The sequence below is a fragment of the Triticum dicoccoides genome, chromosome 1B (assembly GCF_002162155.2).
Source record: "Triticum dicoccoides isolate Atlit2015 ecotype Zavitan chromosome 1B, WEW_v2.0, whole genome shotgun sequence".
In the NCBI taxonomy this organism is placed as follows: Eukaryota; Viridiplantae; Streptophyta; class Magnoliopsida; order Poales; family Poaceae; genus Triticum; species Triticum dicoccoides.
Window position 1 is genome coordinate 46,649,575 of NC_041381.1, and position 27,605 is coordinate 46,677,179.

The 27,605-nt window shown below is 46.6% G+C and overlaps 1 long non-coding RNA gene across 4 annotated transcripts; it reads left to right on the top strand.

The window, feature by feature from the left end:
• The first annotated feature begins 16,786 nt into the window (after positions 1–16,786).
• On the top strand, positions 16,787–19,857 carry LOC119300795. Of its 4 annotated transcripts, XR_005146759.1 has the most exons (5): positions 16,787–17,350; positions 18,346–18,458; positions 18,725–18,844; positions 19,066–19,265; positions 19,337–19,857. It is a non-coding gene; the product is annotated as an uncharacterized LOC119300795 (long non-coding RNA). The 4 variants fall into 4 exon arrangements; XR_005146758.1 differs by having other exon boundaries at positions 16,787–18,458; XR_005146757.1 differs by having other exon boundaries at positions 18,346–18,844.
• Positions 19,858–27,605: the final 7,748 nt, after the last annotated feature.

Here is a 27,605-nt window from a genome sequence, read left to right on the forward strand (position 1 = left end):
GCAAAGAAAGAACATTTTCCTGACGTTGATAATTCCAGGGCCCAATTATCCGGGGGGAAATATGAATGTGTACATGCAGCCGCTTAAGGACGAATTGCAAGAAGCCTGGGATAATGGGTTCAAGACATACGACGCCTATAGCAAACGGAACTTCATAATGCATGTCCGGTACATGTACTCAACGCATGACTTGCCGGCGTATGCGCTATTCATTGGTTGATGTGTGCATGGAAGGTTCCCGTGCCCCACATGCAAGGGAGCTCTTGAGTTTCATTGGCTTCAGGCCGGTCGGAAGTTTTCTTGCTTCGAGGTGCATAGACAGTTCCTGGATCCTCGCCATAAGTTCAGGAAAGACAAGAAGAACTTCATCAGAGGTAGAGTTGTCAAAAACTCTGCACCACCTGCGTTGACAGGCCAATAGACCCTGGATCAGTTAAACGCTCTGGAGCCAGATCCAGAGCGTCCAGGATACTTCAAGGGGTATAATTCTAAGAACGCCTGGACTCACAAGACATGCTTATGGGATCTGCCTTACTTCAAAGACCTCCTTTGCCCACACAACATCGACGTGATGCACACTGAGAAGAATATCGCCGAGGCACTTTTTGGTACATTGTTCAGCATAGATGGGAAGTCAATGGATAATACTAAGGCTAGAGTCGATCTAGAGGCGCTATGTGATAGGCCGTTACAAAACATGCAAGAACTGAAAGCAAAGCAGAACTGGACGAAGCCAAAGGCATGGTTCAATCTTGGAAGGCCAACTATGAGGGAAATTATCTTGTGGGTGAAAATGTAGTTGATGTTCCCCGATGGGTATGCAGCGACTCTAAAGAGGGGAGCGAGTCTTGATAAGTTGAAGATATTTGGTCCGAGAGTCATGATTGGCACATATGGATTGAGCGGGCTTCATCCCTGAGGATGAATGGCTAGTACTGGCAGAACTCAGCTATTTCTTCTGTGTTCTTTATGCGAAAGAACTATCGCCTGGCGTGCTAGAAGAAATGTAAGAGTTGGCGCTACAGTTGATCTGCAAGTTAGAGAAGATCTTTCCACCGGGCTTCTTTAATCTCATGCAACATTTGATTTTGCATCTCCTGACCGAGGAAAGATTGGGGGCATGCAAAATCGTTGGTGCGACCCAACTGAGAGGATGCAGAAGACGCTTCGAGAAAAATATAAAAATAAACATAGAATTGAAGCATCGATGGCTGAGGCATTCATCACTGAGGGGCAGCAAACTTTGTGACAGCACACTACGAAGCCAAAAATCGTCATTTGCATAAACCGAAGCCTCGGTACAGTGCTGACGACCCTAAAAATGGTGGATCCAACCTCAGCCTATTCAAAGGGAATCTCACACCAGCCAGTGTTTCAAATCCAGTATCTTTGGATAACGAAGACTGGCAGACCATTTTGTCGTATATCTTCAACAACCTGATAGAAGTGCGGCCGTACATCGAGTAAGTTCTCGGTACATTGTTTCGCAACTTCTATTTCCTTTAAACTGCTCATATTCCTGGATATTTCATACAGTCGATACATCGCCATATTCTCGTATGGAGCGGTGTTCCAAAAGGATTCCGTCGAAGAGTATGAGATTCTCGCAAAGCAAGGAGGCGGCTATGCCGGTTTCATCTCTTGGTTCAAACAAACGGTAATTTCTATTAGACAATTTAATTTCATTCGCTAATTTGTGCGTAATGCAACAATCCTTTCGTATTAAATTTGTAGGCTAATTTAGAGTCTATGGACACCGAATTGAGACAAGTCGCTAATGGTTTTGACTATACGGTCCATTTATTTGACAAATACGACAACAACGGGTATCGCTTTCGTACCTATGGCAAAGAGCTATCCATGGCCGACCGAAAGTCTACAAATTGTTGTGTATCTGCTATCGGCGAAGGAGGTACTATGTATTATGGGAGAGTTGAAGCAATTTATGAACTTCTATTCTATGGTGAAAACCCACCGAATGTCGTAGTCTTCAAATGTTTTTGGTTTGAGCCGAAGGAGACTAGAAGGACTCATGAACATATAGGGCTAGTTGAAATCAACCAAACCACCCATAGATGTTCCTGGTGTATATATTACGGCTCAATAGGCAACCCAAGTATTCTATCTACCCTGGGCCTGCCAAACTATTCCAAATCGGAAAGGTTGGGATGTCATTTATGAAGTGCCGGCACGTGCTAGACAATCTCCCCCAAAGGAAGAGGATTATGAACCTCGCATTAAACAAGACACATATGAAGGAGAATTCTTCCAAGAGACACGTCTTTCCAAAAAGCATTTCAAGAACCGCTATACTTCACCCTAAAACATTGAAGTAGACAGCGACAGTGAATCCGACATCACCCCATAGGAGGAACAAGAAGAGTCGGAACAAGAAGAGGTTAGTGACGCGGATGACCTGTCAATGCTTGACCGATTACGTCAGGGTGGTCTTCCACATGTTGATGCCACTGAACCCTATGAGCCCGTAATTGATTATAGTGATGATGATGATTATGCATTTATTGACGATACTGATCGAGATTATTAGTAGTGTCAGGTATTCAATTTTTTTATGTTGTACTTGATGATGATACACTTAAGTGATATACATATTATTATTCATGTTGGTATTTTTTTATGTTGTACTAATTTCGTTTACTCTTTTTCATGGCATGTGTTGAAATGGAAGGGGAGCCAACTGAGGCCAAGGACAAACGTGCCCAAATGGAAGGTGTGCCACACCATCAAGGCAGCTCCAGCTTATATCAGTTCGGGCGGAATAGGTATGTGGTTTGCTTCATGATTCATGTAATCCATTCATCATGCTAGCTTGATCCCTTTAATTAGTAATTTACTATGTTTCTCTCTTTCAGGCATGCTACAATAAGACGGATAAGGTGCCAGAGGTGTACGACCTGTATGCCATGGCCCACACTTCCTCTTACAAGAAAGTCAAGGGGAAAGCGAGGAAAGGGGAGGACTTTAACCCGAGCTAGGGTCCCATCGATCCAGAGAGGTGATGATATCTGGTGGCGGGAGGCCCGATGGCTCGATAGCCCTTGGAGATTGTTGGTGTACAAAAGTAGGGGCCCTACTTTTGACCCCTTTACTTGTGCATGGGCAGTCAGAGCCACCCGCCGCGGCCACACATGACAGGGCAGGAAAGGGAAACCGGAGAGAAGCCGAAGGCACAAGACAAACAAAGCAACATCAAGGACCAAGGCCACAAAGAGCAGATTGGCGAAGCAGGTCTCCCTGGCAAGGCCCTTTCCGGGGGCGGCCTCTGCAGCCCCGGCAAGCTCCTTGCCGGGGCAGCTCGCCCACACCAGCTGAGCGGGCCACTTTCGAGCCCACCAACGCTAAACAAACGCATTGGGACAGGGCTCGGGAGGCACCTCCGTGGTGGCATGCAGATCTTTGTGAAGACAAAGAATAGTGAAGATCAAATGAGGATAGGAAGGCAACAGTCCTCGGCAGAGTTCTTACCGAGGAAGCCCACGAGACACCCAGCAAGGTCCTTGCCAGGGACGACGACGTGTCACGGCGAGACCCTTGTCGGGCCACCCAGCAAGGCCCTCGCCAAGCGTGCCAGCAGGGCCACTGCCAGGCCCACACGAGCCAAGTCTTCGCCGCCGTTCGCATGCAGCTGCCGACTCAACCAGCTGGGCAGGCACCTGTGTGGCAACATGCAGCCCTTCGTGGAGGCTCCACCATCGCACCACCTCAGCTGCCTGCCTGCGTACGTGGCACCGCATGCATCGCTGGACAGGGCGCGTGTCAAAGCAAGGAGGAGCGACGATGGACGGGACGGGCCTCGCTCCCGTCCCCGATAAAGTGAAGGGACACCTAAGCCTCGTATTGAATGCACTTTGTCCTGTAATATTAGTGATAAGCTCACAACACTGTAGCACTTTCCACCTCCTGTGTGCCACTGTGGCAGCCCCGTTCGCCTATAAAAGGAGGCCCATGGCGCACCGAAGAAGGATTCGGCTCTTTCAAACCTGGCAGCACACAGAGCTAGTTCAAGAGCTCAAGAACACTAAATACATCCACCAAACCAAGATCGTAGGGTTTTACGCATATCTGCGGCCCGAACCTGGGTAAATCCCATTTGTGTTGTCTACTAGTCTCGCTCTTCTCATGATCCCGCGCCTAGCAACCGTAGTTGGGATTCTTGTGATCCCATAGATGTCGTTTCCCATCGACATCTTTGGCGCGCCAGGTAGGGGCGCGCAATTATGAGAATCGGGTCTAGTGGTAGGCCTAGTTGTTCATCATCGTCACAGCTCCTACGGAGAAGGCGGCCAAGAGGGCAGCGCTGCCCATTGGCGCGAAGGACGCCGAGGCGGCAACGAGAAAGCTAAGTCATGCTGAATTTTAAGTTTTTCTCCTTAGAATAAGGTTATTATCCTCGACGGTTCGGCCTATGTATGGAGAGCCTGTACGCAGAGGGTCCCTCCTGCGATCGGCAACGCCCTTGTTCTGTTTCGAGTCCGCTCAACAGTTCAAGCGGCCACGTCGAGAGTGGCAGGTAGCCTTTCGCCATCAGCAACGCTCTCGGTTCTGACTCGAGTCAAGCTCGACAGATCAAGCGGCCGTGCCAAGGGCGGTAAGGTGCTTCACCCGGCAACAAGCACACCCGGCAGGCTAATGAGCATCCGTCCTCAAAACGCCGCCCTGGGTTTACGTGCCGGCAAGCCTACCTGGTCGGTGTGGGGTGGACATACAAAGGAAAGAACAAGAAAATAACATGCATAATTTCAGGAGCATTGCAGAGTTATATTACACAAATTGCCGCCATGATTTCTAACTAAAGATAGCATTGTCTTGGTCATGAACCCGCAGCGGCGACGAAGAACAGGGCGCCTAGTCCCGGCGCTGGCCCTCCAACCTCTTGATTTTGTCTATGCGGCTGAGGATGGGCTAGATACGCTCATTAAGCGCCGCGATGTCGGCATCCTCCGGCAAGCTCTTCAGCACAGCTTCAAAGTCGGGGTCTGGGTGCCAGTGCGCAATCTTGACGAGCACCCTGGTCATGGCCCCTGGGCAGAGTACCCAGGATTCTTCGGCCAGGGAGGCCGCCCAGTTGGAATGAAGCCGCCCCAGGGCGCCGACGACCTTCTCAAAGTATATGGTTAGGTTGGCCTTGGGGATCAGGCTCGCCTCCGGGGCGTACCTCATGTCCGGCATCCCCATAATGGCCAGCTAATTGGCGGCCGAATTCGCAACGGCGGCAAGGCGTTCGAGCCAGCGCTTCTCTCCCGCCACTTGCTCATTGAGGCTGGCGGTCTCGTTCATCCGCAGCTGCTTCTCCGTCGCCAGGTCCTTGGTCAGGATCTCTTCTCGGGCCCTGGCCTCCGGCAGCGTCTTCTCGAGATCCCCCAGCTTCAGCTGGAGGTCTCTGATGGAGTTGTTGGCATCGAAGAGCTCTGCGGCCTTACTGATGACTGCGCCTTGTGCCTCCACCAGTGCACCGTTGAGTGTGTCCCTCTCTTGGGCCAGTTTCAAAGCTTGCCCCTCCAACTCCTTCACCCTGCCGGCATAGACCTGAGCTTGGGCATTGAGTGCTTCCTGATGCCTATGCTCCAGCTCTTGGGCCTGCTGCACGACGAGCTTGCCTACCTCTTCTTCCTTGCAGCGGAGCGTGGCATCAAGCTTCCCCTTGTGCGCAGCAAGGTCCTCTTCATGGGAGTTCAGTACGGCCTCGCGCTGGGTCCGGGCAGCTTCGGCATCGGCGGCCAAGTTCTTTGCCATCTCTTGGGCCTTCTCGATGTCGGCCAGCTTCATGGTGAGCTCCACGTCACGCTTGGCTAGCTCGCTCTGGGCGGCCTTCAGCTCGTCCTGAGCCTGGCGCCACCAATCCTGCGCCTCGGCAACGCGCCCTTTGAAGTCTGCCTCCACTTTCTGCACCACCGCAGCTTTGGACTTGGCCTTGTCCAGGCGAGCGCAGTGGAGAGCCTGGAGCTTCCGAAAGCTGGCACCCATGGCCTGGAGCAGCCACTCTTCCTGGGACCCATCACCGTCAATGCTCGTCTCGTCGACAACTTCGAGCATCTCCCCCTCGATGGGAGCCCTGGAGCTCGACGCTCTTGGGAGATGGACGAAAAGGTCCTCGCTCACCCTCAGGTACCTCGGAGCTGGAGACAGCAAAGGAGGAGGGCTGGTCATCGACCGCCGCCTCCACGGCAGCGTCCTTGCCGGCCTCCTCAGCAGGCCCCTCGCCGGTCTCCTCGGCAGGCCCCTTGCCAGGCTCTCCAGCGGGCCCCTTGGCGGTGCCTTCGGCAGCACCCTTAGCGCTCTCCTCGGCGGCAATATTATCGGCCTGCACCGCAGCATCCTCGGCGACGTCCTTGATCACGGTGTCAACATCCTCTGGGTCCGTCAAGGAGACATCTAGATGCCAAGAAGGAAATAAGTTAAAATCCGAGATCAAAAAAGAGAGAAGAAGAAAAGATGCTTGTGGAGACGGAGAGCAAATGGCTTACCCGCGCCAGGCCGAGAAGCGGAATCCCCTTCTCCGCCGAGGTCCGGCGTTGAGGCAAAGCCACCAGCACCTGCGTTCTCCCCCCCCCCCTCCTCCGTGTGCATGGCCCCGGTGCTTGGTGCCCTTGCCGGGGACGCCCCTTGGGGCGGTGTGGTTGATGGAGGCGGCACAATCGGAGAAGCCCTCTGTGGCTCCCCTTGGTGCTGCTCCCCTCCTGCATCCACAACATGGTTAACGCAGAAGCATCACGCATGACGCACGTTGATAGAGGGTGGGTGATGGACTGACGCTGGGGGCTGGGTCGAGGGCTGCTGTCTGGGCTTCTTGACACCACCAGTGGCGTACCGGAGGTGCCTGTCGAGGGCTGGCCACTCGCCGAGATCCTCGCCCTCTTTATGCTCTGGGCCAGCGTTTCCACATCCCTGCAAGATGGAGACAAGTGAGCAACGCTGTCAGGGGAAGTGAAAGGAATGAGGGAGGAAAGCAGAAGCTTACTCTTCATTTTCTTCCTCCTCCTCCTCCTCTGTTGCTTTCCTTTTTCTCTCCGGGCTGAGGGGCCCAAAATCGAAGGCAAATCCCACGCCAACATCTACCGGCGGTGGGGAGGGCGGTGGCGTCTGGGCACGCCTAGATGATGAGGAAGCAGATGCCTTCTTCCTCGCCGCCACGGCCTCCGCCGCCTTCTTTTTCACCGCGGCCCTTGTGTGGTGCGTCGACGCTCCCTGAGCCAGTCGGAGCTGTGCGGCCCGGCCGGACCAAACCGGCTCGCCGGAGGCGGCCCGCCGCCGAACTCGTCCCCTCCCAGTCGCAGGAGGGTTGCAGGCTGCGATCTCCTCCCCTTCGTCCTCCTCCGAAGCCCCGTCGACGGCATCCTCGACGAGGAGGTCCCCAGTGCTGGCGCCGCTGGCCTCCCCAGCGGCCGCCGCCCATCGGGTAAGGTCCTCCTCCTCCGCTTTCTCCACGGCCTTGGCCACCGTGCCGCCAGCATTGCCAGCCTCCTTGGCAAGCTTCGCCGACTCTGCGGCGAGCCTTGCCTCCCGCACCCTGGCGGCGATGGAGTCCAGCTCCTCCTGAGAAGTGTCCTGGACGAGTCGTGGCTCAGCGTCGATGTACGCCTCGTGCTAGAAGAACTCCTGCACCTTGAGCTCGTCAGGCGTGACCCAGCTCGGGTCAAGGCCTTGCGCGTTGAAAAGCAGCATCATGGCGATGATCTCTGACCGACGATAATTGTTGCTAAGCGGGACCACTCCCGCCGGCAACTTGAAGACAGGCTCCTTGTCCACCTTGTCGGCCTTCACGGCAGCCCTTGCAACCTTGCCGGACCGCTCAACCTTGCCTTCTTCATTAACCTCGAGCTAGAAAATCCGCTGGCAGAGATGGGCGTCCCTCAACACCGTGAGATTCTGGTCGAGGCCGGGGTGGAGCCTCATGATGTCAGCAGCATTCACAAAAAGCCAGGCCGGCCTCCCCTTGTCATGCAGAGGAGCGATCCGGCGGCGGATGAAGTCTGCCCCGATCATCTCAAGGGTGAGCCCGGCCCGGGTAAGCCGGAGAATCCTGGTGGTGGCGATTGTGAGCTTCTCATCGTCGGTGTCGACGTCGCCCCAGTCCTTTCCGTGGACCGGCGCTGCCTGACGAACCTCGCAGAATGTTGGCAGGTTCTCCTCCTCGATCCAGCACCACCGGCCGCGCCACTCTTCCCACCTCTCCTTCATGGCGCCATCCGGGTATGCTCCCTTGGCCCTGGGTATCCAAGCGACACTGCCGGTGATGCCGCCTCCCTTTTGGATCCGAGGAGAGAAATAATGGCGTAAGAGCGCCATGTTGGGATGCACCCCGGCAAAGCCCTCGCAGAGGTGTGCGAAAAGGGCCATGCACGCCACGACATTCGGAGTAAAATCCAGGGGGCGGAAGCCAAAGGTGTGCATAATGTCCTCGAAAAAATCAGAGAATGGGGGACAAAGCCCATAAGAGAAATAGTCGATGAAGAAGGGATACCGATTTGGGGCAGGACCAGCGCTGGCAGGGACGACGCGTGTGGCTGGATGCCCTGTCGTTTCTCCTCCTGTGTTCACCCCCCACAGAAGCTTATAGTACTCCTGGAGCATGGACATGTCGACCGTCGAGGGGAATAGGACGAACTGCGCCTGTCGCGCCGCCAGCTCACTCTCCGATGGCTCCGCCGCCCCGGCATCTTTGGCTGCCCCTATTCCTTTGGTGGATTTGGGCGCCATTGTGGCTGTGAGAAGCAGAGGGCAGGGGATGGCGGAAGCGCGTCGACGATGGACGAAAGCAGGGGCTCGAGAAGGAAGAAAGGGGGTGGCGGTTTCAAGATTGGGGAAGGCGCGGGGAAAGGGTAAAGTGAGTAGCGCGCCCGCGGTTATTCCTTTTTATGGGGAAGGCGCGGGCCGCCTCCTTTCCCATTAACTGTGATACAATGCATGCGTGTGGACGCTATCCCACGCATGCCTCCCACGTCACGCACGCTCCTCCATGACGTGCGTCGTGGGGGAAGCGCGGCAGACAGAACAATTACCGTTGTAAAAATCTGCCCCATATGCCCACGCACCGTTCTGGGCCTGGCCCAACAACGTGTTGTGCTTATGTATGGCCCAGGCCCGGGGGCTCCTGTCGGTGTACAAAAGTAGGGGCCCTGCTTTTGACCCCTTTACTTGTGCACGGGCAGTCAGAGCCACCCGCCGCGGCCATGCATGACAAGGCAGGAAAGGGAAGCCGGAGAGAAGCCGAAGGCACAAGACAAACAAAGCAACATCAAGGACCAAGGCCACAAAGTGCACATGGGCGAAGCAGGTCTCCCCTGCAAGGCCCTTGCCGGGGGCGGCCTCCGCAGCCCCGGCAAGCCCCTTGCCGGGGCAGCTCGCCCACACCAGCTGAGCGGGCCACTTTCGAGCCCACCAACACTAAACAAACGCATTGGGACAGGGCTCGGGAGGAACCTCCGTGGTGGCATGCAGATCTTTGTGAAGACAAAGAATAGTCAAGATCAAATGAGGATGGGAAGGCAACAGTCCTCGGTAGAGTTCTAACCGAATAATCCCACGAGACCCCCGACAAGGTCCTTGCCAGGGACGACGACGTGCCGCGGCGAGACCCTTGCCGGGCCACCCGACAAGGCCCTCGCCAAGCGCGCTAGCAGGGCCACTGCCTGGCCCACACCAGCCAAGTCTTCGCCGCCGTTCGCATGCAGCTGCCGACTCAACCAGCTGGGCAGGCACCTTCATGGCAACATGCAGCCCTTCGTGGAGGCTCCACCACCGCGCAACCTCAGCTGCCTGCCTGCCTACATGGCACCGCATGCATCGCTGGACAGGGCGCGTGTCAAAGCAAGGAGGAGCGGCGACGGACAGGACGGGTCTTGCTCCCGTCCCCGATAAAGTGAAGGGACACCTAAGCCTCGCATTGAATGTGCTTTGTCCTGTAATACCAGCGATAATCTCACAACGCTGTAGCACTTTGCACCTCCTGTGTGCCACTGTGGCAGCCCCTTTCGCCTATAAAGGGAGGCCCATGGCGCACCGAAGAAGGATTCGGCTCTTTCGAACGTGGCAGCACCCAGAGCTAGTTCAAGAGCTCAAGAACACTAAATACATCCACCAAAGCAGGATCATAGGGTTTTACACATCTCTGCGGCCCGAACCTGGGTAAATCCCCTTTGTGTTGTCTACTAGTCCCGCTCTTCTCACGATCCCGCGCCCCGCAACCATAGTAGTGATTCTTGTGACCCCATAGGTGCCGTTTCCCACCAACAGATATGTGCAGTTTCTGTGCGAGAAGTCCGGTCAGACCGCTCCGCCGATGCCAGAGATTGCTCCTGGGACCACGGTGAGTATAATTTAAATGGATGTTACTTGCTAGTCCTAACATTTGAGTGTCATCATGCTAACGAGACATTGGAAATGATCTTTGGTGCAACGTAACTCCAGACAAGCATCACACGATCCTTCTCCAGCTACTGGCACGAGCCAGCCCGCTCCTACACCACCATGATCACGGTAAGTTTCTCTAGTGTTTTGCTTAACAAATGCATAAATACCTAGTCTTAGCTTTATTTCCTCTAATATGCTTACCATAATGACCTAGAGTTAGCTTCTTTTCCTCCAAAATGACCTAATAAGCTTACTGACCTTCAAAACCAGCCATTTTACCTAAGTTAGCTCTAAAACGATCTATACTTAGCTTTGTTTCCTCCAAAATGACCTAAGTTAGTTGTAATATGCTTAGTTAACTAGGTTTGCTCAATAATGACATGTACTTAGCTTACTTATGTCAAAAATGGCATAATTAGCTTAGTTAGCTCATAAATGATCCATTTTACCTAAGTTAACTTTAAAATGACCCATTTTACCCTAGTTAGCTCATAAATGATCCATTTTACCCAAGTTAGCTTTAAAATGACCCATTTTACCTAGATTATCTTCAAAATGATCTATTTTACCTACGTTAGCTCTAAGATGACTCATTTTACCTAGGTTGGCTCCAAAATGACCCATCTATCTATCTATACCTATACTAATTACAGACTCCCAAAAAATTCCTACGTTAATTAGATTTTACGAGCCATTAATCCGGTGGGATCGAATTGTTACGGTGTAGATTAATCCTAATAATCCTACGCAAAAAAATCATATTCAGCCTTTCATGTGGGCCTCTCGCATGCGTCAGCCCATAAAAGCAACGTGGAATCAAAAAAACCATGGGTCGATTAGCTAGGTACGTTATCTGCGTGTTAAAGCAAGCAAGTTGTTAAAAAAACATAATAGTGCCTAATCAAACTAGCACGTAGTCCTCCCAAAAGAACAATGTATATAACAATATGTATCTTACACCATTAAAGCTACCCTATCCTTTCGTGTATAAAAGGGGGAAAAACTATTGTATCCCTAATCACACGAATAGAAAATCTTCTTAATCTCGCCCTCCCCACATGAACCTCTCCAGCTCCACGCTCAAACCAGGAATGCCATTGGCCGTGCTCTGGATGTTATTGCTGATTACTTTGAGGCGAGGCACATTAGATTGATCTTTCGGGAAGATGTGCAAGTGTATAAAGATAGCTTGAAGCATTCTCCTTGGCTGCAGGCGCACAAAACCAGATCAATCTTCCTCAGCCATAGGTGCATAAACCTAAAATCGGACGCACATGGGGAATGAGATTTGATGGCTTTCCATCTTTCCCCTCCTGGGCCCTCCTCTTCCTATCCCACGCTAGCCTGCCTTTGCAACATCACAACTCAGACTAAAAGAAGCCGGGCGGAAAAGCGGCATTGAGGAAATCCGATCAATATGCACTACCTCCAGCAATAAAAGGTGGTGCGGCAATGATAGGCGAGTCTAATAAGGAAGACTCCAGCTCCATGTACAACAGCCGTATACAGCAATCTCCGATCAAGATGCAGTGCTTGCAGCGGCCCTATACACGGTGGTTGGCAATAATATTCACTTAGATGGACCATTGTTGGTTGCTTCAGCTCAGGTATTTGACAGATTTCTTCTCTGCCATCTAAAGATGCTTAGTATTGGCCCTGAGAGTAGCATTTACTGATAAGAACGTAGAACTATGGTTTAGTTTTTATTCATTAGCACTTCCCATCTATTACAATGGCTACTTCCGTACAGCTACTTTAGCGCAAGTTGGTTCTTTATACGACACAAGTTGCACTACAGATGATTAGAGAGCAGCAAATATAAATTATGTGCCCAAATTTACAGATTAGCTCCCATATTGTTGTATTATGTTGCCGTGTATTAGTCTTATATATGAAACCATGTTAGTTTTCCTATATATTGTCCCTGAACTTTCCCCTATGCAATGTAATATTAAACTTTTCCCTCTAGCTAAAAGCACCAAATTAACAGCAGGATCAATGTTCATGAGTCAACAAAGTGCTACAAACCATTCAAGTGCATGCAGTTTCTGTTCTGAAGACAGAATTTCGATGAGAGACATCAGGTTTGATAGGTGAGGTTGCCTTCTTTTTATTTTTGCGAGGCGAGGTTGCATTTAGCAAAGAAAATATGTTTCATTTATGACGGATTAATTTGAACGTAATATCTATTTAGTGCTAATTATGGTTGATATTATGAATCATTAAAGTTTGCTTTTTGATAGGGAGAAATTATGCCCTGCTATAAACACCCGGCACTGGTGTGAGATGGCTGTTAGAAATGGATTTATCGCAGCAATGTGGCATAGTCATTATCCTTTCCATCGGACGCCACTACGTCCTCCTGTAACACTTCTGTGACATCGCCGCTTCCTCCTTGATCACATGGGGATGAGTGTTCTGTCCTCTGGCGGTCCACCCTGCAGTGATTGGTTCGTGTTATGCTGGCGCAAGGTGGAGAAGCAACATGTGCCTCCTCGGGTGAGGGAGTGCAGAGTCCCCTACCTCACTATTGGTCGTGCGCCCTACTCGGTTACAACGTCACTCTCGATGATCTCAGGTGAGCCCTCTGGTATGTTGTGAGCCCTTTCGTATAGTTTGAGTTGACTCATGTCATTTTTTAATGTAAGTTTAATTATAGTTGCTGCCACTGCAGATTGTTGCCAAGCCAATTTGTTTTTATTTATCTGTAGCAAAATAGGTAACTGCTGAAATCTTGAAGATTAGGCTAGCACTAGCACAGTTTTAAGGAATAAGAATTACAAAATAGTTTCTTGCGGATATTCAGCAAGAATAGAATTTCATAATTACTATTTGGTGTCTGCTTGCATGAAAAGGATCCAGACGGGACAGTGGTACATCAGTCAAGATTACAGCATTGCAACATGGTTTTATCCCCGTTCAAAACCTGCAAGGTGTTCTACATAATGCTAGCATATATAAGTGGCCATGTATGTTAGAACAAATGAAAATAGTCTTGCATAAAACTTCCTCAAGAAAAATTGTAATTAACATTTGAAATGGAAGCATTTTAGTTTAGATGACACTAATTCCATCGTTGGTGCAATCATATATATGTTTATGCTATGGCCTTTTGATCTCAATCATTAGCACTCATGAAACACACAACAATCTTCGATTCACTAGCACATGCATCATGTGGCTATCACTTAAAGGATTGGATGCTTCATAAGTTCATAGTATAATTTGTTCAGACAAGTTAATGGCCTAACCTCTTTTATAATTTGTTGTTCTATGTCCCAAACCATCATAAATCGTTGACGCAAAGACAGGCATTTTTCTTAGATTAAGGTGGTGTTTGTTTCTCTAGTCCTAGGACTTTTTCTAGTCCCTGGGACTTTTTGAAAAAGACTCTCAAGGAGGTGCTTCTAAGGACTTTTAGTAAAAAGTCCCAAAAAAGTCCCACCATGTTTGGTTTGCTAGAGACCTTTTTTAGTCCCTACACCAAAAAGTCCCTGGAAACAAACACCCCCTAAAGTGAGCGATGTTTTTTCAGGAAGAAACCTTTGTCACCTTTCTTCTAATTAATGTACGTGTGTTGCTACCTCTTTTTGCTAGAAATTTTGTTCGGACAGAAGAATCAAATGTAAGTATATCCTGCCTAGCCATAAAGTACTAAACTGGTCATGTTTTTATTGTCTGTATCATATAATTATAGTTAAATAAATTAGTTGGCAAATGACCATTTGATCCATAGCAAGAGTCGTTAGCATCGCAACACAAAACAAGAATACATAACAGCCAGTCGATAAAAGCTATTTCTACATTTTACTTCGGGAGGAGTTGCATGTTGTACCCTTTTAAATCTTTACTTTACAATGTCATGTATCCGTCCACAAAGCAAGGCTAGATCTATATTAGCCCAAGGTTTTTGTTTCTCCTTCTCAAGAAAATGTGATATGCCCAACCGCAAAAATAAGGGACATGCAATTGGGTGCGAGTGGATGAGCAGAAAAAATTCTTCTGAAAATAATTTTAGGTTTTAAGTCATCTATAGATGCCATTCAAAAAAACATATTTATATTAATCTTTGCCAGCTCCATTTCTTTTTCATGCTACAATATAAAATAGTTTTGTCTTATAGTATGTAAAGTGGTGTGGAAAACATGACCACCAGCAATCCATTGTGATTTGTCTGATTGGTGCAACAATTTATTGTTAGTACTTCCACTTAATCTTTGGGACTAGAGAAATAATCAGTCTCTGGGATTATGTTTATGGTTTGTAGTAGACGTTCTGTAAATAGTTGTACACATTTTCTAGACTTGATTCTTTTTTTATTTGTTAGGTAAAACTGCCAGAGATTGAATTGTGTACTTAAGACAATTAATTTGGGTGAAAAACAGAGAGACTCGTAATGTTTGTGATGTTCAACATGTACAACCTTTCAGCAATTACCATCGTGTTTGTGATGTTCACCCTATACAACCTTTCTGTATCATTTTCCTGTTGTGCTCCACATATTTATATATTTATAATGTGCTTGCTGAAGTTAACAAATTGGAAAAAAATCTTGGTAAAGCTAACAAATTTTGAATATTTTTCTTTCTGCATGAGCTCTGCGCAAATGTCAAATATAAAGTCAAGCTTTTAAAGAAATTAAAATGTTATATGGGGTGACAAAATAAAGCTATAGAGATTTTCAACAAATTAAAATGTTATCTTGGTGTATGGTAGCATGAACTATGTTTCAAATAAATAACTTTCAAGATCATATGATAAAGTACATAGATCAAAATTAGTTCTAACATAACTAGCCCGTGCTGCTGCACGGGTTGACGACTAGTCTTACCTAGGTTAGCTTTAAAATGATGCATTTTATCTAAGTTAGCTCATAAACGATCCATTTCACCTAGATTAGCTCATAAACAAGCCATTTCACCTAAGTTAGCTCACAAATGATGGAGTGCTTCTTCTTCTATTCTTCTTTTTATACTCACATTTTCCTAACTTTCTTATTTGCCATTTTGCAGATTTCATTCACTTCACGGAAGCTAGCTTGCTATGATGGAGTGCTTTTCTTTCATTATCTTCTAGTATTCTTCTAGCTTGCTACGATGGAACTTGCTATCTTGATGAAACTTTGCATTGTAATATGTATGTGCAACTTGCTAATGGTTGCAACTTATGTGTATGTGCAACTTGCTATGTATGAATGGATGGAACTATATATGTATGTACGATGAAACTTATGTGCTGGATATGTCATATGTTTGTTGTTAAATAGCCCTGTGAAATATATATATAAAAATATATATGATATATATATATATATCATATATATTTCCTGTGAAAATTGTTGGATTTAAAAATCAGAAAAAAAATAGGCAATGCAGGATCTTTGCCGTCAGCCGCTGATGGCAAAGGCCCCTTTGCTGTCCGTCGCGGACGGCGGAGAAGCCACGCGGCGGCCACCTGTGCTACCTGGAAGCTGGCCCATTTGGCTAGTTTGCCTACAGTGGCAGACGACAAAGGATCACCACATTTTCCTACAGTGGCGGACGAAAAAGCCTTGGTGGGCAGTGACGTCCAGCTGACGTCATCCGGCGGACGGCAAAGGCCTGATGCTTTTTGCAGTCAGCGGCGGACAGCAAAGACTGCCGTTAGCCACCCAACGGACTAACAGCGTACTTTATTGTTGTCTGCTTTCTTTGCCGTCCACTGCATATGGCAAAGGACCAGTTGCCGTCAACCTCGGAAAGCAGACAACAAAGTAGCTCTTTGCCGATCTAATCTTTGTCGGGCCCTTTTGCCATCTGCGGCAGACGGCCTTTGCCGTCCGCCAACCTTGCCTTTGCCGTCCGCCGTGGCAGATGGCAAAGTAGCTGATTCCTGTAGTGTATTGTGCAACGGAGGGAGTAGAATGTATGCAAGTCTTGGTATTGGGAAGAAGAGTACATCCATATATTGATAAAGCGCAATTAAGAACAGTATAACCACACGTAAACCAAGCTCCCACATCGATTTGTGTTTTCGGTCGTCCTTTTTTTTGATCTGGGACTTCGTGGCCGTCTGATTCGTGGGTGTGGCAATCTGTGTTAACTGACCCGGCTGTCCTGTGAGCTGCTGCTCCACGAGCCGAAACAGACGCCTCTGGTATACTGGGCCGTCGGTCAGCCCATTCCAGCGCTTCGCTAAAGCTGGTCCACTCCTGGGCTTCGCTAAAAGGGGATAGGAGCGACCGCGTCCATCCAGTCCAGTCCTGATGCGACCTGCGAGGCGCGGCGCACAAAGGAGAGGAGCGGCCGGTGTTCGTCGGTCGATTGGATCCACTGGGGTGTGCGAAAGAGATGGGATGGGATGCGTCGGCCATTCCCAGACCGATCGATCGCTGTCGCTCATGAAAAAAATTCGGTCGACGCGAGGGGGGAGGGGATCCGCCGCCGCACGCGATTCTGATCGACGCCATGGCCGCTCGTTCGAGCGAAAGTGCTCCGGCGAAGTTGTGCCGCCGCCGGCACCGCCACCACAACCACTACCGCTCGAGGTCGGTGGATTGGCGGTGGACGACGTCGCCCAGGCCAACAACATCATCCAGCGCCTCAACGACTTCCCCTCCATGGCGCACATCTCCGGGATGGGCCTCACGGTCGTGCCGATGATCGCGGCCTTCTCCAACCTCTGCGCAGTTAACCTCTCCGGCACCGATGATGAAATCATTTCTGCTATCGCTGCATTACTACATCCTCCGCTTGCTCATATATCATGCTATGTAGGATGTTTGCCTTTCTTCATTCCGTGTCTGTGACCTCTAGCCATTTGTCAGACGTTTTTTTTTTCTTAGTTTCAATTTTGCCCGGCATCTTGCTCGCTCCCTTGTTATCCAGCTGACTTCTTGTTGACTGTTGCTTGTTACAGGAATTGCCTTGCTCGTTTGCTCAAAGGTTCTGTATCCCCAGAGTGTATGTATCACTCGGAACTGAGAGTCTGCTCCTGACAGGTACATTTGTTTTCTAATACCTACATCTTATATCTATGCACCATCGAGGATCTGAAATCAGTTGTCCAGTTTGTCCCTCAAAGAACGTAGTTAGTCCTTTTCCTATGGTGTAAGGACATGCGTTTCGTATACATGATTTCCCAGCAGCAATTTATACACAAGCTAACTCCAAAGAGATGACTGATCAGGCTAATCGCAAAGCTATTCAGGGAGGGAAGGCGTAGTACTAGAAGAGGAAAAGACGCAGATGTTGTCATCTTGACACCTGACACTTGAACCATCTTGCCAGAATATCTGAAATACGAATTTGTGAAAATGTTCTACCATACTCTATATCCATCTCAGATTAAATTCCAAACATGCAACCCACTTTTAAGACCGTCATGAAAGAGTTGAGATGGTGGTCCTTTTAGGACACCTTTTTTTGTTACTATAAGAAATTGTCTTCGTATTTATTTATGTATGTATATTATGAACAATTTTTCATCCTACAATGTTTTTTGGGTTATTACTTATTACTTACTAACTGGAGCACCTCATGTTTTTAAAAGGAAACTAACATGAAACAACTTATTTCAGTATGTTTATCTTCCCCTATGATGTATATTTAGTCAAGTTTAGCCTTTGCGATGGAATTGTATATAACAACATTAGTTGTCCTGTTCACTTTCAACAATGAACAACAAAGATTTCACCGCCAGAAAAAAAAAGATATGGATTAGCATCCCTCTAGACAATTAAGAAAATGCAATCGTTTCAAGGATTTCAGTCATCCCTTGTGGCTTTAGGAACTATATAACAACAACGTCCGTATGTATTTTTATACAGTTTTTTCTTCTGTAGTTAAGATTTTCTTGTGCAATGTATCTAATATCAATCATGTACATTTTTTTGTATGTGCTTATACCTTGAAATAATAGAGCCATTTTACTGAACACCAAAGGCAATAACAAAGGCAATTTTTATCCCTTGTGGCTGAATTTTTTCTGAATCAGTTTAACTGTGTTGGTCATACAATTCGCTCGGAGCAAGAACAAATTCAACAAGGCAATAAAACAAAGCGTGGAGCGCCTAAAGGACATCCAATACTCTCAGGGAATTCGAGGAGGTACTGCTCTTTTACTGAACAACATGGTCACGCTTTTTTATTGAGAGAAGCATGCTCACCTTGAGGCATCCTGCGGCCATGTATGACGTTGTGATAGTCATATGCTGATTTTGTGAGATATCATGGTGTCCTTGACTTTGAACATTAGTTATAAATAAGATGAGAAGTTGTATCGATAGCATCGGTTTTATTCCCTTGCATCAAAATGAAGAATTTCCTCGCTAGATTTTCATAACATAAATATACCACCCGGATCGCTGCCGAAGGTTCTGCACTCGTTGGATATGTCACGGAACAAGATAACAAATGTCGAGGGGCTCCGGGAACTAATGAAGCTGCGCGTGCTCAACCTCAGCCACAACTGGATTTCATCCACATCAGCCTGGGTAAGTCGCAGCCTTTTGAGACTTGGGATTCTTGCATTGCGCTGTACATCTTCAGTAAATTCCTTAGATTTCTAAAGTAATTCCACAAATAAGAACTGTCTGATTCATATTTTTCTCGTGCAAAAATGCAGCATGCTTAATTCTATGGGTGACATTCATAAATCCGTATGTGTTTGCAACAACATAGAGGGATAATATATGATTGCTATTTTGTGGATCAGGTACATACTTGCAGATAACATGATGGTAAGAAGGCAAGAAGCAGGTACCTGTATAGGTGGGTTTTTGGAGTCTCAGAGGGGCACATATGAAGTATCCACGCTAAAAGCATGCCGAGTACCTCATGGCTTGTATCAGTGCCCAGCTTGACGGCGAACTATTCTCTGAAAAGCTTGCTAATGAATCTCTGTTCAATTATTGGGTACGTGAAAAAAGAACACTGATTTGATCTGAGATTTTGGTCTGATCGTGTATTAATTGTTGTGCCAACAGGGGCTACATTCCTTCTAAACTTCTGCGGCGTTATCAACGCGATCTTAAAGTGCAAGGTGTGTGCGCACATATAACACTTAGAAGATTATTGTGAATCTTAAGGAAGGAGCACATCTCAAGGCTAAGCATTTTGTGCTCTTATCTTGGGTAATATCCGCTCTTTAATATACAAGAAGTTCAACTCTGGAGTAGTTGTCAGGAAAGCAAAGATCTAAGTCAGGTAAGGTAGTATGTATGCATCTTCAGTTACTATTTTTGCAGCATGTCTGAAGGTAAAAATAGCAGCCTGATGCCATGTACAACACTACAAAATGAAGGGTTTTCCAGCATGAGTGGCAGGAGATGCAAATCAAGAAATTTGCATACTGTAAAGTGTGCTCCTTCATGTAGCTACATATATTGTCTTGGTTAAGGAAATTCTAAAATGAATGTTTGCTGAAATTCTCATGTAGATTTAAATATTAGCTTTGAATCATGTTTCAAATACCAGCATATAGGCAGCCTTGAAAGAGATCATGAGAACCTGGAAGGTCATTGTTCAACGTTCTCAATATTACATATCATATAGTTGCGTGATGCCCTTAAATCTTGAGTTCCTTTTGCTAAAAGTTGGGGAATTTGTGAGGCCATTTTGGACGCTATGTGTTCATGGTGTATACTTTGTATAGTGATTGGTCTTACTACTGAAGCTGACATATTTACTCTTCTATGTGTTTTTTACTGTTCTTTTATGAACAATGTTTGGTCAGTGCTATGTTTTCTTAATCGAGAAAGTTCAATTCGTTAAAGTTCTTAAAAGGCAAAAACTTGTTTAGTATTTCATATTTCATATTTCATGCCACTACTTATTAGCAGGAAATTCTATTGCCATTGTTGTCCTTAAAAGACCGAAAAAGATTAGTATTATATTTTTCATATTTCATACATAGAAGAGTAAGTATGTCAGCTTCAGTAGTAAATATGTCAGCAAAATACACATATTTACTCTTGATACCGGCACATGCAAAATAGACATATCTATGTCAATAAAAACATAATACTTGATACTGGCACATGCAAATGTAAGCAAATTACTTTATATCCCTAACAACTATGAGTCAAAATAGACGGGCGCAGCAACACGCGCCATCGATGATCTAGTTTAGTAGATGTTCTAACACTTTTAGCTAGCATAGAGACTAGAGATGAGACTAGTGCACTTGTTGATACTCCTACTAGAATAGAGGCTAGACATGAGACTAGATGCGAGGAAGCAACGTCTACTTCTTTACACTCGAAGAAGAAAGAAGCACGCAAGATCGAGCCTCCGCAGATCAACAATGAATGCATCGAGAAGGCACTAATCCAACTTACAGGAGTAGTAAAATGTATTCTTGTGGTTCTTGTTTTCTTTGTTCTTGCTTGTCTAGTCAAAATTATCATTGGAGTTCGTGCAAAACGGAGATCCGTTTGGGGTCGTGCGTTGGAGTTGGCCTTACAAGTGGGACCGCAGTTGAGAAAACCTGTAGGATCTTGAAGTATATCTAGAGGGGGGTGATTAGACTACTTGACCAATTAAAAACTTAACCTTTTCCCAATTTTAGTCTTTGGCAGATTTTAGCTATCTTAGCACAAGTCAAGCAATCTTCACACAATTAAAGCAAGCATGCAAAGAGTATATGAGCAGCGAAAGTAAAGCATGCAACTTGCAAGAATGTAAAGGGAAGGGTTTGGAGAATTCAAACGCAATTGGAGACACGGATGTTTTTGTCATGGTTCCGATAGGTGGTGTTATCGTACATCCACGTTGATGGAGACTTCAACCCACGAAGGGTAACGGCTGCGCGAGTCCACGGAGGGCTCCACCCACGAAGGGTCCACGAAGAAGCAACCTTGTCTATCCCACCATGGCCGTCGCCCATGAAGGACTTGCCTCACTAGCGGTAGATCTTCACAAAGTAGGCGATCTCCTTGCCCTTACAAACTCCTTGCTTCAACTCCACAATCTTGTCGGAAGCTCCCAAGTGACACCTAGCCAATCTAGGAGACACCACTCTCCAAGAAGTAACAAATGGTGCGTTGATGATGAACTCCTTGCTCTTGTGCTTCAAATGATAGTCTCCCTAACACTCAACTCTCTCACACAGGATTTGGATTTGGTGGAAAGAAGATTTGAGTGGAAAGCAACTTGGGGAAGGCTAGAGATCAAGATTCATATGGTAGGAATGGAATATCTTGGCGTCAACATATGAGTAGGTAGTTCTCTCTCAGAAATGGTAAGTTGGAAGTGTAGGTTTGTTCTGATGGCTCTCTCCACGAATGAAGAGGAGGTTGAGGGGTATATATAGCCTCCACACAAAATCTAACCGTTACACACAATTTACCAATCTCGGTGGGACCGAATCAACAAACTCGGTCAGACCGATTTAGTAAACCTAGTGACCGTTAGGGTTTTTGGTGGGACTGACATGCAACTCGGTAGGACCGATATTATTAGGGTTAGGGCCTAACGTAATCTCGGTGAGACCGATTACACAAACTCGGTGAGACCGATTTTGGTAATAAGCTAACCAGAGAGTTGGTCAGGTAAACTCGGTGAGACCGGTTCGCTCATTTCGGTGGGACCGAAATGTTACGAAAAGGAAACAGAGAGTTTACATTGCAATCTCGGTGGGACCGATCGCTCACTTCGGTTAGACCGAAACGTTACGAAGGGAAACAGAGAGATTACAATCCCATCTCGGTGAGACCAAGATCCCTATCGGTGAGACCGATTTCCCTAGGTTTTGTGGCAGTGGCTATGCCATCTGGACTCGGTGGCGCCGGATAGAAAGAATCGGGGGGGCCGAGTTTGACTTTTGGTTTGTGTCATATGTGGATATAAGAAAGTATTTGAGGGTTTTGGAGCATATCACTAAGCACCATGGAGCAAGAAACTCCTTAAGCAACACCTCATCCCTCCTTGATAGTATTGGCTTTTCCTATAGACTCAATGTGATCTTGGATCACTAAAATATAAAATGTAGAGTCTTGAGCTTTTGAGCATGAGCCAATCCTTTTATCCTTAGTATTTTGAGGGATCCACTTTCCTCATCCATGCCATTCCATTCATTGAGCTTTCCTGAAATATTTGTCTTGGAATAGTATTAGCCCAATGAGCTATATGTTGTTAGGAATTACCAAAACCACCTAGGGATAGTTGCACTTTCAATCTCCCCCTTTTTGGTAATTGATGACAACATATAGATCAAAGCTTCGACAAATGATAATAAGATTGAAAAACATCGTCGCTTTGAGAAGTATGTGATAAGCAAGAGCTCCCCTTAAATTTGTGCATAGATTTAAGATTTGCTTTGGACTACAAATGCACAAGGAGTTAGGATCATGGGTTACTCTTCCATGTCACATACATCTTGGTGGAGCGCTCAAAATAATAAATATTTAGCATATTAAGGATAAATGAGATAATGTCATCAAACAAGCATAAATGTAGCATATGATCAAACACATGATCATCATTGTCTCACACAGGTAGTAAAGTAGTATCTCAAGCAAGCAAAAGCAAATAAAGTTCAACCACCAAAGCAAGAGAGAACAAAAGCAAACTCTATCTCTCTTGAAGCCTATGATCTATACATTTTTCTCCCCCTTTGGCAACAAGTTACCAAAAAGTTCGTAGAGAATGCATAGTGCTAGATCGACTCTCAGGCTTGATCTTGATGTGGTGGTGTAGAGATGATGCCAAGGACGAAAGCTTCAGTCGATGTGGATGGAGCTGGAGGTGTAGCTGCTGGAGCTGGTTACACTGGAGTTGTAGCTGGTGCAGATGAAGTGGCTCTGGTGTCTATCACTGGCACTACAGCTGATCTCTGAGCTTTAGGCACTCTGGCAAATGCATCTGTGGTTGTCTTGACCTTCCTCTCCTGCATATCATCCTGAAGCTGCTCAACAACAGACTGGATCTCAGTTACTTTCATGTCCAAGTCATAGAACTTCTGCTCCATGATCCTCTCCAGGCTCTCCTTGTTTTGAGTCAAGGTGGCCAGCCCTTTCTCAATCCTCAAAGTGGATGCAATCAAGTTGCCTAGTTGATCTTGTTTGCTCTTCAAAAAGTACTGAGATGCCTCTTCCATGGTTGGCATCTTAGTAGCCTTCTCTGTCCTTGCCTTCTCCTTCTTCTCTTGTGCTTTCACTGTAGATGGTTCATCTTCATTCATCACCACTTCATTGTCCTCAAAGTCTGGATAGATAGCAAAATGTTCCTTATCCAACTGGTATGTGCATGTGCCCATCTTGAGGTTAATCAGCTCCTGGATTTGTGGCGCATACCCACAGCTTCTCTTTTGGTCTACTGATGTCCTCTTGATAGTCTCAACTATGAGGCTCATAACCTTGAACTTCTGAGGCACATAAATATGTGTAGCAAGTTTATTGCATGGCCTCTGATCATGTTGTGGTCCCCTGACTTGGGAAAGAGAGTGTGCCTTAGGATCTAGTTGATGGTTGGCAGTCCTGATAGAAGGAAGTGTACAGATCCAAACTTATGAGTTTCAAGAGCTTTATCTGGGATCTCCTTGTACATGTGTGCCATAGAATTGTGATCCTTCTTCTTCTTGGCATAGACATCCAAGTCATCTTCACTCTCCTTTGGGGCATTAATCAGATTTTCCCATTCCTCAATAGTTGATTGGTACCTCGTACCTTCAGACATCCATACTATCCTCCCATCTGGATAGAAATGTGATGTGGAGTAGAATTGCATTATGAGCTCGTCATTCCACTTTGTGAACTTCTGTCCCACAAAGTCTGCAACTCCACAAGCACTGAAGCTGTCATACACTCCAGGATAGTGTTCCTCATTCTCCTTGATGTATTTCTAATCCACCCACCTCATGTCACAAACCATAGGTTTCTTGTCCAACAGCACAGTCTCATAGACATCCTGTTGTGCCTTACTGTGGAACATGTAGTCAACAGCAGTCCTTCTCCTGATTGCATAAGGATCAGACAATCTCCGCTGTCTGAGCCCTGCATCCTTCCTCAGCTTCATGTTCTCAGCCACTGGATGAGCATCATTGTGGTCTGGAATCTTAGGTTTCAGCTTCCTCGGAACTTGTCCTTCATCTTCTTCTTCCTCAGCAACTTCAGGCACTGGGGCCTTGTTCTTCTTAGCAGCTGGTATGCTCCTGGTATTCCTCTTGGGTGTAGTCTTGGGCTTGGAGGCAGCTTTGGGTGCTTCTTTGGGTTTTGATGATGCAGCCCCTGACCTAATAGCATCACTCATAAGCTTTTGAGCCTTGGGTGCTGGTGCAGCAACCTCTTCTTCCTCCTCTTCCATCATGGAAGGCTGTCCAACAACTCTGGCCATGGTCTTCTTGACCCTTTCCTTCCTCTTCTTCCTTTCTGCAGCAGCCTCTTTGGGATCAGATGTTTCTGGGACTTGAGTAGAGGCTCTGGCTTTAGACATGGGAGTCCTCTTTGCAAGAACCTTGATCTTCATATCAGGCTTAGTGGTTGCAGCTGTGCCATACTCCTTTCTGAGAACTTTCTTCTTTGAAGTGGCTTCATCCTCAGCTGCCACATAGTCTTCATCCTCAGATTCTGAGGTTTTCTTCTCTCTAGCCCTGGTGGCAGCTTTGGGCAAGTTTCTTGAGGTGCTCCTGCTGCCATCATCTAAGGTGCTAGAGGGACTAGTGCCCTCACTCATGTGAATCTGCTCTTCTGACTAGTTCTGGCTGTCACTCTGGTCTGACATACTGCAAACACTGACTGCTGACCCTATGAATAGGTATAGATGAGATAGAATGGATGAGCATCACAAAATACAGAGGTTTTTGCAAAAGAGTGATACCAAAACTTAGTTTTAGTTTTCCACAGAAAGCATTTCGGATCAACTGATTTGTAAACTCGGTGATACCGAAGCAGCTTTTGGAACCTAAACTAGTGTACTCGATCAGACCGAGTCACGGTTCGGTGGCACCGAGACTGCTAGGGTTTCACAAAGTCCTGAACTCGGTCACACCGATTTGCAATTCTCGGTCAGACCGAGAATTACTTGTGCAATGGACTTAGCCGAATCGGTGGAACCGAGTTCTACAACTCGGTGGGTCCGAGATGGTTTCGGCGGAAACCTAACCCTAAATTTCCAACTCTCTTCTAATCTAAGGATTGTTTTGAGTGGATAGAATTGTTTAAATCGTGGCAAGAATCATGATGAACACAATGTGCTAGGAATTGGACGGGGATAGCACTGTGATCGAGTCCATACCCTAGCTTGGCGATGAACTCGCTACGGCGGCAACGGTGGGGTTGAATTCCGTTGATGGCAGTGGATACCAGCAACAGGAGGCGGCTGGCGACGAAGTCGACGATCCGGAGACCTTGGAGGCAGAGCGAGCTATGCGCGGGCGAAGATGTTTGGAGAAAGTTTTCCAAATTTTTGCCCGTGAGTATATATAGCCCGACCCTATCGGTGTGACCGAGTGGAACAACTCGGTGGCACCAAGATGCATAACTGTTGACAGTTACAGCAACTCGGTGAGACCAAAAAGTTCAAATCGGTTGCGCCGAGATTGAAAACCTAGATCGACTTAGTGATCTCGGTATGACCGAAATGGAAGAATCGGTCTGACCGAAACGCACAAAGAAGTTTTGGAAGTTTAAGTCTATGACGAATCGGGGACTCCGAGTGCTCCTCACACAGAGTGGTTCGAATCTGACTTGATCAAATTTTGTGATGTAGCATGAATAGAGTTTGAGACAAGAAAAGCATAGATAGCTAGAGAAGGTTCTTAGGCATTCTTGTTCATCCACTTGGCAAAAGAAAAAGAAACCAATCAATCAAAGCAACAAGTGCATGTCCTCGAATGAGTTAGATATGCAACCAACATGCTCACACAATAAAATGACAAATGAAATATGTGGCAAAGCATGCACCACCAATTATAGCATCTATCAAACAATTGGCGATGACTAGGTCATCTACATATGAGTATATTGACTTAGGAGTCAAATGAGAGCATTTGATCATAGTTCATACTCATCGTTTAAGCTCAAGTGGGGTTACCACTTTTACATAATGCATTGATGTGTTCACACCATTAGAGTTGCTTTGACTCAATTCTCAGAGTTAAGCTCCCCCTAGATGTGAGATTCCCCCTTAGAGGGATGAACTAACCTCGGGTTTTGTCGATGATGACTTCATGTAGGTGTTGAAGATGTGGATGCAAAATGTTGATGAAGATCATTTGGAGCAATCCTTTGGAGTGAGTTGCACTTTCAATACCTACACGGGTTAGTCCCACAAGGAACAAACAAGTATATCCATAGACATAGAGTGATGCACACACAAGATAATGTCCATGAAAGCATTAGATTAACTTGTCCCTTGTCTTACCAACAAGAGGGTTTGTGACTCCTTGAACTAGTGCAGGATGTGGAAGTTGATTGCACTTGTCCTTGCCATAATGATATGAGTGAAGAATGTTGGCGGAGTCACCCTCAAGAACTCTCCAGTTCTTCTTCTTCGGGATCCGCATCATCTTGATGGGAATCCTTGGAGTTGTAGTCCTACTTGATGAAGTAGAACTTGACGTAGTCTTGGGAACCCACTTGACCAAGGCCTTAGGAGCTTCTTCAAATGCATCAATCTCCTCTTGAAGCTTATTGTGACGCCCAGATAATTTAGCTACTGTAATTCTCTGCTAATGGTGACATGTCACTTCGATTACTATTGCCAATCTCACGTTAATCCGAAACCGATCCAACTTCAAAATTGAATTAAAGGCAAACAACAAAAGTTTTCAAAAACTAAAACTAAAATGTTTGGGTTGTGTCAAATAAATCGTAAGTAGTAATGGTGGAGAAACTACATTTTTATAAAATATTTAAATGCTCTAAATTAACTAAAACAGCAACTAGAACAATTAATTAAATACCTTTTCAAGTTATAAGGTTACAAACTATTTTTAATTAAATGCCTAACTAGTATTGTCAGTGTTATAACTGGTAATACTACATTAGGTGTTGTTTTTTATAATGAACAAAACTAAAATGAGTAGTAAATAAAATAGCAAAACTATTAACAGGAAAAATAAACAAAGGATAAAAAAAGAAAACAAAGGGCCAAAAAAACCCGACCCAATCGGGCCTCGACCCAGCTGGCCAGCCCAACTGGGCAAAGGCCCAGCTGCCCCCACTCCCCTTGTCCCCCTCGAACCCTAAAACCCAAACGAGCCCCACTTCCCCCACGACACCCACTCCCCCTCGTTCCTCTCACCCCTCCCCCACC